This window comes from Protopterus annectens, chromosome 6.part0 (genome assembly GCF_019279795.1).
Source record: "Protopterus annectens isolate FY-2018-M chromosome 6.part0, PAN1.0, whole genome shotgun sequence".
Classification (NCBI taxonomy): domain Eukaryota; kingdom Metazoa; phylum Chordata; order Ceratodontiformes; family Protopteridae; genus Protopterus; species Protopterus annectens.
In genome coordinates this window covers 67183264-67195950 of record NC_056737.1, presented here as the reverse complement: position 1 = coordinate 67195950, position 12687 = coordinate 67183264, and the positions used below count along the sequence as shown (strand labels likewise).

Genomic DNA, 12687 nt, shown 5'->3' with positions numbered 1-12687 from the left:
CTTGGTGGGCATGGAAAGAACCTGATCAATCCATAAAAGACCAGATAGAATCCTAACACTACCAAAAGGTAAGGAATTCTGGTGTAAAGGAGTTCCAGTAGATGCCATGGTCATAAAAGCGGACACAAAAAAGGAACTTGCAGAAAAGAGTTCCTCTGTTCATCCCCCCTAAATGGGAGTCTAGGGTGCTGGACAGATTCAGGAAGCATGTATATGCTTCAACAACTTTTGCACTTGGGTCACTGAATTACTTGGCACACTCACTAGACTTCACAGGGATTTGATTAAAGAACTCTCCAAATCCCTTTCTGGGACCATTTCTCCTGGGACAGAGACCTCTATTGCCTCACAGCTGGCTACCCTACATCCATTTCAAATGCATCCATGAGGCTCATTTTACATGCAGCTGAAGGTACCTCAAGAGTGGTGGTTTCAGGTATTTCCATTAAAAGACATGCCTGGATGCACCTGTGTTATTTCGCAGAGCCCTTCTAGTCCTCCTTTGTCAATGCTCCCTTTGACGGAACTTCTTTTTTTGGGCCCACGGTTAAAGACACATTACCCAGGTGTGAGCAACATGGCAAGACCGTGTGTGCAGTGGGTGTACATTTTGACTCCTCAAAGGACCTTCTCTAGGAATCAGTACGGTGGTCAAAAAATGTGGTTCAGAAAGTCCCAGGGTCCTTTCCATGATCCATATGGATATAGTTCCCCCAGGGGCAGAGAGGAGAACTCTAACAAAAAACACCACCAACATGGCAGAGGAGTCTTACAGAACCAAAGATCTAGGGACACATTATCTGACAGATCCTACCAGCACTCCTGAAAGGAGGCCCAACTGTCTACCTCTGGAGGCAGTCAGGGGTCATCTGTCTCTGTACCAGACAGTCTGGCTAGAGATTACAAAAGACACGACTGCAGAGGATTATTTCCAGAGGTTATATAATACCATTTTCCCTTCCCACCCCTAATGATAAACAAAATTCCCAATGTTCCACCCAGTTAGAGGAAAGAAGCAGCACAAGAAATAAAAAGGCTGCTAGAAAAAAGAATCACCCAAGAATGCTCCCCAGACCAGAGAGAACCTGGAACCTATTCAGGATTCTTTTTAGTGCCAAAGAAAACAGGGGACTGGAAATAAGTTTTAGATCTCAGTATTCTGAACAAATCAGTTCAGTACACAAAGTTCAGGATGGTCACAGTACAGTCCATTTTGCCTTTCCTGCACCAGGACAGCTGGGTGTGCTCAATAAAGCTTCAGAATGTGTACTATTAAATACAAATGAACAAATGATCAAAAATAAACCTATGCTTCCTGCTGGAAGCCAATCATTGCAAATTAAGAGCTCTGCCCTTTGGCCTCACCACAGCCCCCATGGTGCTCACCAAATGCATGGAAATAGCAGCACCCCATTTGAGACTGCAGGGATTCTGGGTGTCTCCTTACTTGGACAACTGGCTCTTAATCGCTCCAACAACTCTGACTAGGCACCTACTGATAAAAAGCATGATATTATGTACTGCAACTGTGCTTCCACCTGGGAATTACCATCAGCCACAAGAAATCCCAGCTAGGACCTTCTCAAGTAATAGCGTTCATAGGAGCTCAGTCCAATGTGGTATCAGTGACAGCCTCCCTTCCCTTACCAAGGGTACACCAATGCACTGCATGAACACGTACACAAATGCATGGATCTCGCCATACCCAATAGAACCAAGACGCTCTCCTCAAAAAAAAGAAAGCCAATGTTGTGGTCCCCTGCCATAAACAAACTCTACAACAGAAGGAGGAAACTGATGCAGAATAAGGTGAAGTCCCAAGACTGGAAAAGCTCCCTTATTAGCCTCAAGAAAATGTTAAGATCCGTCATCAAATCCTCTAAATCTGGATATGAAAACAGAATTGCAGCAGATAATAAAGACAACCATAAGGCCTTCTATAGCTATGTAAAGAATCTCCACGGCAATACCCAGATTTGCTCTGAGCTACTGCACAATGGTACCTCCTATACCAAGCCAACAGATATTGCCAATATACTGGCTGACATATTCAATGCCAACTTTACCCCCCCCCCCCAAGGACCAATCACAATACCAGTAGATTGCCAGGCTCCCAGTATTGTTGCACAGGTTAAAACAGCACTGTCCAAGGCCAAGAATACAGCTTCTATTGGACCTGACAATATACCCGGTTGTGTTCTACATGAACTACAGAGTGAACTGGCACCTCACTTGTGTGCCCTGTTCAATCACAGCCTTACCTCAGGCTTTGTCCCTACCAAATGGCGCACTGCTCCAGCCATCCCTCTCCACAAGGGAGGAGCAACTACAGACCCTGGGAACTATCACCCCACCATTAGCCTGATTAGTCTGATATGCAAAGCTATGGAATGCATTGTCATGGACCTAATAAACAAGGATATAGGGAATCTCCAAGCTCTGGATCTCACACAGTTTGGTTTTGTGAAGGGTAGATCATGCCTGCTCAACTTGGTCAACTTCTATGAGTCAGTCACCAGAGCTATGGATGAAGGCAAGGTGGTTCATACAGCCTACATTGATCTGGCCAAGGCCTTTGATACCATTCCCCACTCAGGAATCATAGAGAAACTCACTATGCCAAGCAACAACCCCTATATCACTAGGTGGGTTGCAAACTGGCTCACAGAACCCACAGTGTGAAAGTAGCTGACTCCAAGTCAGACTGTCGACCAGTCATGAGTGGAGTCCCACAGGGTTCGGTCCTGGGTCCTCTCCTGTTTGGTATCTACTCCTCTTAACTCCAGGCCAACATGAAGGGCTGGACAAAGTTCGCAGACGATTGAAAGTTGGGAGCTATTATTAACTCCCCAAGTAATGTTGACATCCTACAGAAAGGCCTCAATGAGACCAACGACTGGTGCCAGAACCACGGCCTTAAGCTCAATGCCAAAAAATGTGTTGTCATCCCCTTTGGGAAAAACCTGGTTCCCTTGAATTACCACATCAATGGTAGTTCACTGAACACAGAAGGCATTATAAAAGATCTAGGAACACAGGTTGGCAGCAACCTCTCTTTTGACCACCACATTGCCACTGTGGTCAGAAAGTCCTTCTATGTGGCACATCTCATTACTAAGGGTTTTGCATTCAGGAAGAAAGAGGTCATTGTCTCCCTCTATTCCTCCCTCAATAGGCCAATCCTCGAGTACAATGCCCCATTTGGCGTGTACCTCATTAGACACCTGCAACAACTGGAGAGGCCACAAAAGTACCTCACAAAGAGGATCCTAGGCCTTAAACACTTGTCCTGTATGGACAGACTCAAAAAACTCCAACTATTCTCTGTCTCATATCGCCTACTTAGAGGCAATCTTGGCTTGACTTACCAAGCCATGTCTGACCCAGCTCTGTTAGAAATGCTACATCTAAAGAAATCCCAATCCCTCTGCACCACACGCTCCAGAGACCTCAACCTCATTACCACAATCAACAAAACATGCTGGAGGGACAGGTTCATAACCCAGAGACTGCCCATGTTACGGAATAGACTTTCCACACATGTCAAGCTGAGCATGTCACTAGCCCTCTTCAAGAGGAATCTTGATGAGTGGATGAGAAATAGAAAATTCACCCCAGGGATCACTGCAGTGGTTCTACTCGACAGAGGCAATAGGAACTAAGGTTGGGTGGCATGATGTCAGGGTAATCCTATGGGGCTAGGCTTGTAAAGGATCCAGGGCCATTAGCCTAGTACACACATATGAACCTATGAACCTTAGCGACTCAATGGTCTATTCTACACCAGCCTTTCTCCATCCAGGTCAGAATATCTCAAGCATGCAAAAATTATCTCTTGTGTTGGATTCATGCAGATCAGATTTTACAAGGCCATCCCCATCATCCTTCCTCAGCCCAAGGCCATAGTAACTGCAGATGCTTCCCAAATCGGGTGGGGAGTACTTTGTGGGAAAGAGAGGCAAATGGTCACCAATGGTCACCCATGCATATCAATGTCCTAGAAACGAGAGCAGTTCTCCTAGTGTTGCAGGCCTTACAAGACTCTCTCGTTCAAGGACTATTACGATTTACACAGACAAAATATCAGTGGTCTGGTACATCAACAAACAAGGAGGAACCAGATCTTAGCCCTTGTGTCAAGAAGCTCTGAAAATGTGGTGCTGGGCAATCTCGTCTAATAAATTTTTGATAGCAACATACATTCTGGGGAAATTCAATGTGATAGCAGACAGGTTGAGCAGGTCCATCGTACTGCCTCACAAGTGGTCTCTCAACGTGAGAGCTGTGTAAAAGATATTCTGCCACTGTCATCAACCTTGCTGCAACCTCTTTGCATCTCTCCTCAACAACAAGCACAGCAGGTTCTTTGCCCAGTTCTCCCCACCGGGAGAATCATCAAAAGATTTTGTCCTCCATGACTGCCCCCCGATCTCCTCTATGCTTACCCCACAACCCCACTAATCCCCATGTATCTCCAGAAAGCATCTTGATTGAGGAGTATAATCATCCTCATTGCCCCTTATTGGCCTTGTCAGATTTGGTTCCTGTTTCTTCGGCCTTATTTAGTTCACCAACCGTGGATTCTGGATCCATTTCCAGAACCTCCTGTCTCACTTGACAGACATGATTCACCTAGAAATTTTAGACATAAAGTTGACTGCATGATTTTGCCAGTTCTATTGATAGCTAGACAACCAAGAATCTCCTCCCCTGTCTGCCGCATTCTTTTGTCTTCCCATAAGGCTTCCACTAGTAAGACTTACAGAAGTAAATGGAAAAGATTTGTTTTTTGGCCACAACAGGAAGACACTAACCCTTTTCCAGCACCAGTACCTAAAGTTGTTGAATGTTTGACTGCAATTTTTAAGGTTAGGGCTAGCTCATCAACTAATAAAGTACAACTAGCTGCCATTTCTAATTTTCATATAGGAGTTAATTCCACCGTAGCTTCAAAACTTTGTAAGGCCTTTATAAAAGGTACCTTTCTTCTGAGACCCCCTTTTAAAGATCCAACTCCATCATGGAATTTGTATTTAGTTTTGCAAACTTTGACTCAATCTCCATTTGAACCATCAGCAAAGTGTGAACTAAAATTTTTATCATGGAAAAACATTTTAGTAGCCATAATCTCTGCTAGAAGTGTCTCAGAACTTCAAGCCTTACCTTCTAATTGTTCTTATTTAATTTTTCATAAAGATAGAGCATCGTTATGAACCAACCCATCTTTCCTTTCTAAGGTGGTGTCAGAATCCAACATCAATCATATCTATCAATCGTCTAGTTTTCTTTCCAAATTTCTCAAACAAACGAGAATACACGTTACACTTATTGGATGTTCACAGACAGTTACTTTTCTATTTGCATAGAACAGAAAAATTCAGAAAATAAGATCAGTATAATTTTCTGAATCAAAATTGGGTAAGCCAGTTACCAAAGTAACTTTTGCCAAGTGGCTAAATGATTGCATTTCTTTTGTTTACAACAAATTGAGCTTATCTTTTCGAAACCTTTGGGAACTCATTCAACTAGGTCTATGGTGACTTCACATTCAACTAGGTCCATGGCGACTTCACATTCAACTAGGTCCATGGTGACTTCACATTCAACTAGGTCCATGGTGACTTCACATTCAAATATTAATGGTGACTTCATTAATATTTTTATCCAGATCTTCCATGGACAATATTTGTGCTGCTGCAACTTGGGCTAATCCTCATACATTTATTACTCATTTCAAGTTAGACCGGTCTCTAGGGAAGAGCAGTCTTCAGTTTAACAGTGCTCAGGGATATCATCCTTTAGAGTCCACCCAGGATTCAGGTAGCGGGGGACTCTGTCCTACTTACTGAAGAATAAATGAACATTGATAACATCAGACAAAGAAGTTATGTACTAACCGTAATATTCCATCTCCACTGTCCACTTTTATTCTTCATCAACTCCCCTTCCTCCAACCCTTTACCATTTTATTTGTGATTTCTGGAAGAATGATAAGGTGCTAAGGAGACCGGTGTTCCTGCCTTTGATCTCCAGATACTTGTTTCTGATATAATTGCTCTTCCTTAGTTTCTAATTAGCAGAAAGGTCAGCAAGCAAGATCTAAGGTATGGAGGGGGTCTACAGCATTACAGATAAGGGATGAGCTTGAGAGATTTCAGTATCCACAAGCTGCAAAAAGTGGCTGAGTCAGATCTGAAAGTCAGATCCGAACCCACTTTTTGAGAAAGAACGAAAATGAACAACACAGACAGAAGATTATGGTAAGTACATATCTTCTTTTTTTTGGCAGTTGAGCAAGCCCCCACTGCACCCCCATACCCTCTACAAATCATATATACTAACTCGGAGACCGCACAATACCAGGGAAAGGGCATATTCCCCCAAACATGGATACTGTGTAGTCTCATACAGTTGATGAAAATAGCAGTTCCAAATAAATTGAGTGGTTGTGAGGATACATAAATCATATCTGGAAATAGTATCAATCCCCCTAAAAGGAAAGGTAGTCATCTTCTGTCTACCCCACTGGGGCTAGACTGAAATGATCATCATATACACACATACTTGAGTCCCTTTGAGACCATCAATACACCATAATGCTAACTAAAACCAGAACATTGACTGCTGACATCACTGAGTTGTAAATACATAGAAACCTGAAAGACCCAGAACTAGCAGCATATAATACTGCATTGCTGCTGCACAAAAGAAAATAGACAGCTCTTTGCAATCAAAAGTCTCTTTTAGGGGAATATGCCTTTTACCATGGGATTGTGTGAGCTTGAAATTATAATTAGCATTGGGTAAATGGGGGCTTGCCTCTATATTTATATATAAAGAGACAGCATGCTTTTCCATCCCATTCCAAAAATCACATTCTGTGTATCCTGTTGGTGTCAGACTGTGGCAAAAGTGAAAGAGCTGATAGCCACAGTAAACTAAATCAATTCATTGTTCTCTTCCCCTCCACAACACTATTATATACACTTGTGCTTACACACTTACATATACTCACGTCCAATTAAGCCACACTGGCTTGCTACCTCTTTCAGTGTACACTCATTAGGAAATGTAAGCAGTCATTTAAAATAGCAAATGTAGTCACTACCATTCTTTTGTAATATTTTTGTCTACAGATATTGTAAGATATTGTTATATTCATGTAACCCTATTTGAATTATTGTGATAGATTCTTGTACATGTCTACCTCTAAATATTTGTACTTTTTGTACTTATTCACATTGTATTGTTTTTGTTTTGTTTTCTTCTTGTCAAACGTGGAGCATTTCTCCCCGGGCATTCACTGAAAATGGACCTGGTCCAGTTGGATTTTTCCCTGTTAACAAATGTAAAATAAATAAATAATAAAATAAATAAATTGTTGTCAGGCATATAGACATAGCATGCTTTCATACTCTACTCTCAAACAATAGCTACCTGTATACAGTTCTGATGTTTGACAGTGAGGAAAGTGAACCAAAAATATGTATTCCAAGTTGTGGCTACTAAGACAGTAGACTTCCATAGACAAACTACAGAAAACCTTTTTTGAAAATGTCTGCGGTATGAATGGGAGACAATGTAAAGGAATAATAACCAGATGATCTACAGTCAACAGCAAGCTATAGCAACCTTCATTGCACACCACTAAGCAGACACAGTTTTTGTACTAGATAGGGCTTCTACTAAGCCCGTGTTAAAATCCAATTATGCAACCAAGGCTGAGAAGGCTGCCAGATCCCCTAGAAGCTTGAGACTACAAATGTTCTATGATGTATTTTATTCCTTACTTCTTAAAGATAATTACTTGTTGGCTATTCTTTATTTACTGCTCCCCAAAAATGTTATTTATGTACATATCACTTCTGTGTGTGTTCACGGGTTACACATACACACAGACTCCCAGGAGGTAGTGTAGTGCACTGGCTCACCTTCAGTTCTGCACATGAGTGGGCGTGGCTCCAGTGACTGGCGTGAAAAAAGTTGCATATGAAATGAGTGAGGCATGATTGACATGCTATTCATATTAGGCAGTGACATCATGCATACAATTAATGTGGCTGAATGTAAGACAAGTGTAACTTACATATATTACAAACGGAACTCCCGTTTACAGTTATCTAAATCTACAATGACAAGAAATGTAGCTCAGAGACAAGTGTACTTTACAAATATCACCTTACATGTAAAATTATACACTTTACAGTTAGCTACTCTTCCAATATAAATCTACCATTTCAAGAAACGTAGCTCGGAGACAAGTGTACTTTACAAATATCACCTTAAAAGTAAAAGCATACACTTTACAGTTATCTACTCTTCAAGTTTAAATGTAAATCTACAATTTCAAGAAACGTAGCTCGGTTACTTTCATATGTATCTTCACACATCAAAATCATAACCGCCTCACACCTTGCAAGTCCGACTATTGACAGTTACCACCTCACAAATCATACTATTGAACTGCAAATGCCTGGTGTTCAGAAACACATTTCAGTTGCACAATCAATTACCTGTCCCTATTCATATATTCAGCTTTAAGTGCAGGTGACTAAGCACCTTAATGTCCCATTTTTGCTTTGGGCTAACTTAGTTACTGTTATTTTTTTCTGCTACTGCTTTTGGACCGTACATGATGCTTCACTTATATGGTACTGTACAGCATACATACAGTATTCTCAAATTGTGGCAGTTCAGAAACATGTTTTATGTTCGGAAATGCATGTTTTATTTTAAATACAGCATTCTCATACATTGTGGCAATGACCAGAAACATGTTTTATGTTTGGAAACATGTTTTATGTTCGGAAAATGCATGTTTTATTTTCAAAACAGCATTCTCATTCACTGGAATCAATATTTATTGACACTGGATGAATATTCAATAGGTCCGACTGACGTACAACAACGGGGGAGGGTTTTGGGTGGTGCTTGCTACTGCTCATCTAGTGAGCCAGTACACTACACTATCACCGACTCCCATTACACACATACCTAAAGGAAAATTAGAGGAATAATGCACCTGTAGCCCATCTTTGAAGTGTTGTATAAAACTAGGGCACTACATATGTGGAGGATGTGTAGACTCCACATGAAAGAAGCTAAAACCAAAAACTAAACCAGGGACCCAAGAGCTGTGAAATATCAAAGCTACCCTCTCTCCATGATTATATTAATGATAATTTGTATTAGTTTTGCTTTTGTTTACTGGGTTTAGTCATAAAACCCTTTTTTTAGCGAAGGCCTAGAAGAATGTTCCCATATATTACAAACTTTTTAAAACAGACATTAGGTAATACATTAACAAACATTAAGTAATATACATTAACAGTCATACATACATTTGATAATTAGACAACAATGATATGAAATAAAGGAAACTGTTGCAGTGCAAAATATACTTATGCATTCAGTAGATGTTGAACACTGAGCGTTTGGAGAGGACTATTAGTGGGTTTGTCAACAATGAAAGCAATATTACTGGTCATTCACTACTTCATACTGCTCAACTATCCCGGCTTTTGTCTCCTATTTATTACCCCTCTCCTTATTAAATATTTTGATTTTCTGGTAAACCAAGTGAAGTTTGCAGTCAGTCAGTCAGTAATATCAGACATCTGAGTTCCATACTTCTTAGTCTTTAGGGAAATCCATGTTGATGAAAATCCTGTTATTCTTCTACTAACTTAAATGAATTAGGGTAATATTTAAAAATTATCCCTGATTTTGGACTTGTAAACACTCTGGTGGTCATTAGGCTAGTATAAGCCTATGAACCTACTACTTATGCACAAAACATGGCACAACAATACACTGAATGTATTAGTAATATTTAATCCTACAACATATATTCCAAATTCATGAGTTGACATAAATAACTAAAGGTAATTTAAATACTCTCTCTCAAAACGTAAAAATGTACACTAACCTGTAGCATCCTTCAGTATGCTTGTATGCATGTACCAGAATGTCTTACTAGAGCTGTTGTTTCAAATGAGCCACCAGGAAAACCTACCCAGTACCTAAGCAATAAAACATGGCCATAATCACTACCACAGGTGAAGTCAGAACTCAGGGTTCACCCCCCCCTCCAAGAAAACTAGTTCTAAATCTACTGTCACTATCCACCAAAGGAAAACTCAATACATTTGTATAAAAATACTTAACTAATAAGACATACCAAAACCTTCAACAATGACCACATCTTGAGCTAAATTCAGGTAAAGCAAACATCTCCAAGTGTAGTACCTCGCAGGATGCGCAGTAGCAAATCCCGCCCCGAACACGCCCCCCAAGCCAGCATGAATGTTTATTTTGCCGTTACTTTTAGGTCTAACATTCCTTGCATCGTGGCATTAATTTATTTCAGGGAAAGCATAAACATTTACAGGGATGTCAAAGTAGTTTTTTTTTACCTCCTTAGCTGTTAATGTTGACGAGTCTTTTGCGTTAGTGGGTAAAGTGGATTTCCCAATGCAGAGTATTGGTTTAGTTAGGAATGTCATTTTCAGCCACTGATGAGATATCCTAATAATAATCGGTTACAATGAAACTGAAATTTTCATTATAATTATAGTGGCTGGGAAGGTGGAGACCAGTTCATGTGGTTTATGCAGAAAAATGGACCCAAGTCATGCAGGTCAAGTTATCTTAAAGCTTTTTTAGATAATATGCTGCCTCGTAGAAAGTCAGTGCAGGTCCTGTTGGACTGGCATAATGTGGTGGTATCTTGACATTCCTAAAAGGAGATGCAAAAGTACAGGTCTAGGTAAAGAGCATTACTGAAATACAGCCAAGAGAAAATGATTGTATGCATGACTGCAGGGAGTTCAGCAGGATGTGCTTGACGACAATAATGTTTCTAAGATGGAAATGGGAAGGTTAGCTTGTTGTCAATAACTGCTGTCAAATGTCACACATTTGACATGAATTTATGTGAATTGAAGATTACACTGTAAGTAATATTGGGAGAAAAGGGGGAACTGATGAGTCGCTGAGGGAAGGATGAATGAACATAGTAACTCTGTTAGTAGTGTTAAAAGTACATGCATTCCAAGTCTTGCGAAAGTTGTTTAGTAATCACCAAAGACCTGAGAGAAAGAGAAGTATGCTGTTGTAATGCAAACCTCTGGATCATAAAATGTCTGCTTAAACAAACCATAAAAAATGAACTGTAAAGGGCCAACAATAGAACTATGTAGGACATCACAGGCCAGAGATTAAACCCCTCTGGATAGATGGGAGGAGAAGTCCAAACAACTTCAAAGATTTTACAGTAATACTGCAGACAGTCAAATCTGTTCCTTTTTTTTTTTTTTTTTTTTTTTTGCGAATATGTTTGCCAGGTTTTGAAACACCTAAATGTGAAACAGGATGTGAAAAAGTGAAATTCTGCATGATTTCAAGTTTCTACTAAAGGTGGCTACTACCCTAGCTGCTTTTTACTGCCTTGTTATTGAAACGGTAACCTCAGTGACTGTCACTCATACTCTACTTTCCCCTGCCAATCATGTACGCCACGCCCACTCCACACCCAAAGCTGCGCAGAACTGAGTGCGAGGTACTACACTTGGAGATTACCCCAAAAAGACAAACCTCCTGGAATACCAGACTCCCAAGCAATCAGTGGAAAAATAGCCAGTTGCCAATGTAAATGATATCCCTCCACAAACACACACACACTCGTACAACAAAATAACTACACACACAGACAGCAGAAAAACTGGCAACCTGTAAAAAAAAAAAATGAAACCTATCATACAAAGCTTTACACTACATAAACCATACAACATGGAAACAAGAAGTACATCAAATACATGCTTTCTACTGACATTTTTCAGTAATTACACAAAACACAAGAAATAACATCAGTAGTACACAGTTTATACTAGGCTATACGGCTTATACTAGGACCATATATCTAAATCCACTCCAACAAATAAACATGGTGGAGGGAGAGATTTATAATACAGTGCTTACCCACTTTGCTAGGACAAACTGACTCTCCAAGTTAAACAGTGTGACACATTGTCTGTCTTTAAAAAGGATAAATTCATAAATTCACCCCTGGTATGAATGGGAGTGGCCCTTCTTGAAAGGGAGGAAAGGCTTAAGGATGGGTATTGGCAAAGTTGAAATGTCCTTGCAGCTCAATTGATTTGCAACTCCTATGAACCTATGACATATGACAAAGTCACATCCCTGTATGGAAGCAGAGTTAGTGACATAACATGCTTAGGCCTGCTTTTCTGGTAACTCTTAGGTGAGTTGCATGGGCTTGCAGTATGTGGGAGTGGGGGAGAAGTATGTGCTGTGTTGTCTGTGCTGAAGGCTGAGATCTTTTACGGTGTCTCTAGAAGACTTGAACAAAAGGTATATACATAGTATTTTTATAAACAGTATGTGCACTGGTGAGTGCATTCCAAGAGCATGACATGTTTACACGACCACTACAAAAAAAAAATAAAAAATCAAGTACATCAGTTAAAATGCATTAATGTATTTTTTGCTTTTGTGTTTCAGACCATCTTGAGATGCCATTTTCTGTAAGCTTAACCCAACTCATACATTTAGAGGTTTTGGTCCTCTGTTCTTCATAGCCGGCCTTAGGCATAGGCCAACTAGGCAGCCGCCTAGGGCACCGGTCTAGAAGGGGCACTTTTCCAGCATTTATTTGGTGTAGGTAGA

The 12687-nt window shown here is 40.4% G+C and overlaps 1 protein-coding gene across 1 annotated transcript in view; it reads right to left on the bottom strand.

Moving 5' to 3' along the window:
• Positions 1 to 12687, bottom strand: part of SIPA1L1 (signal induced proliferation associated 1 like 1) — a 2148853-nt gene that overhangs the window by 1029217 nt on the left and 1106949 nt on the right. The gene's annotated exons all lie outside the window — the stretch shown is intronic.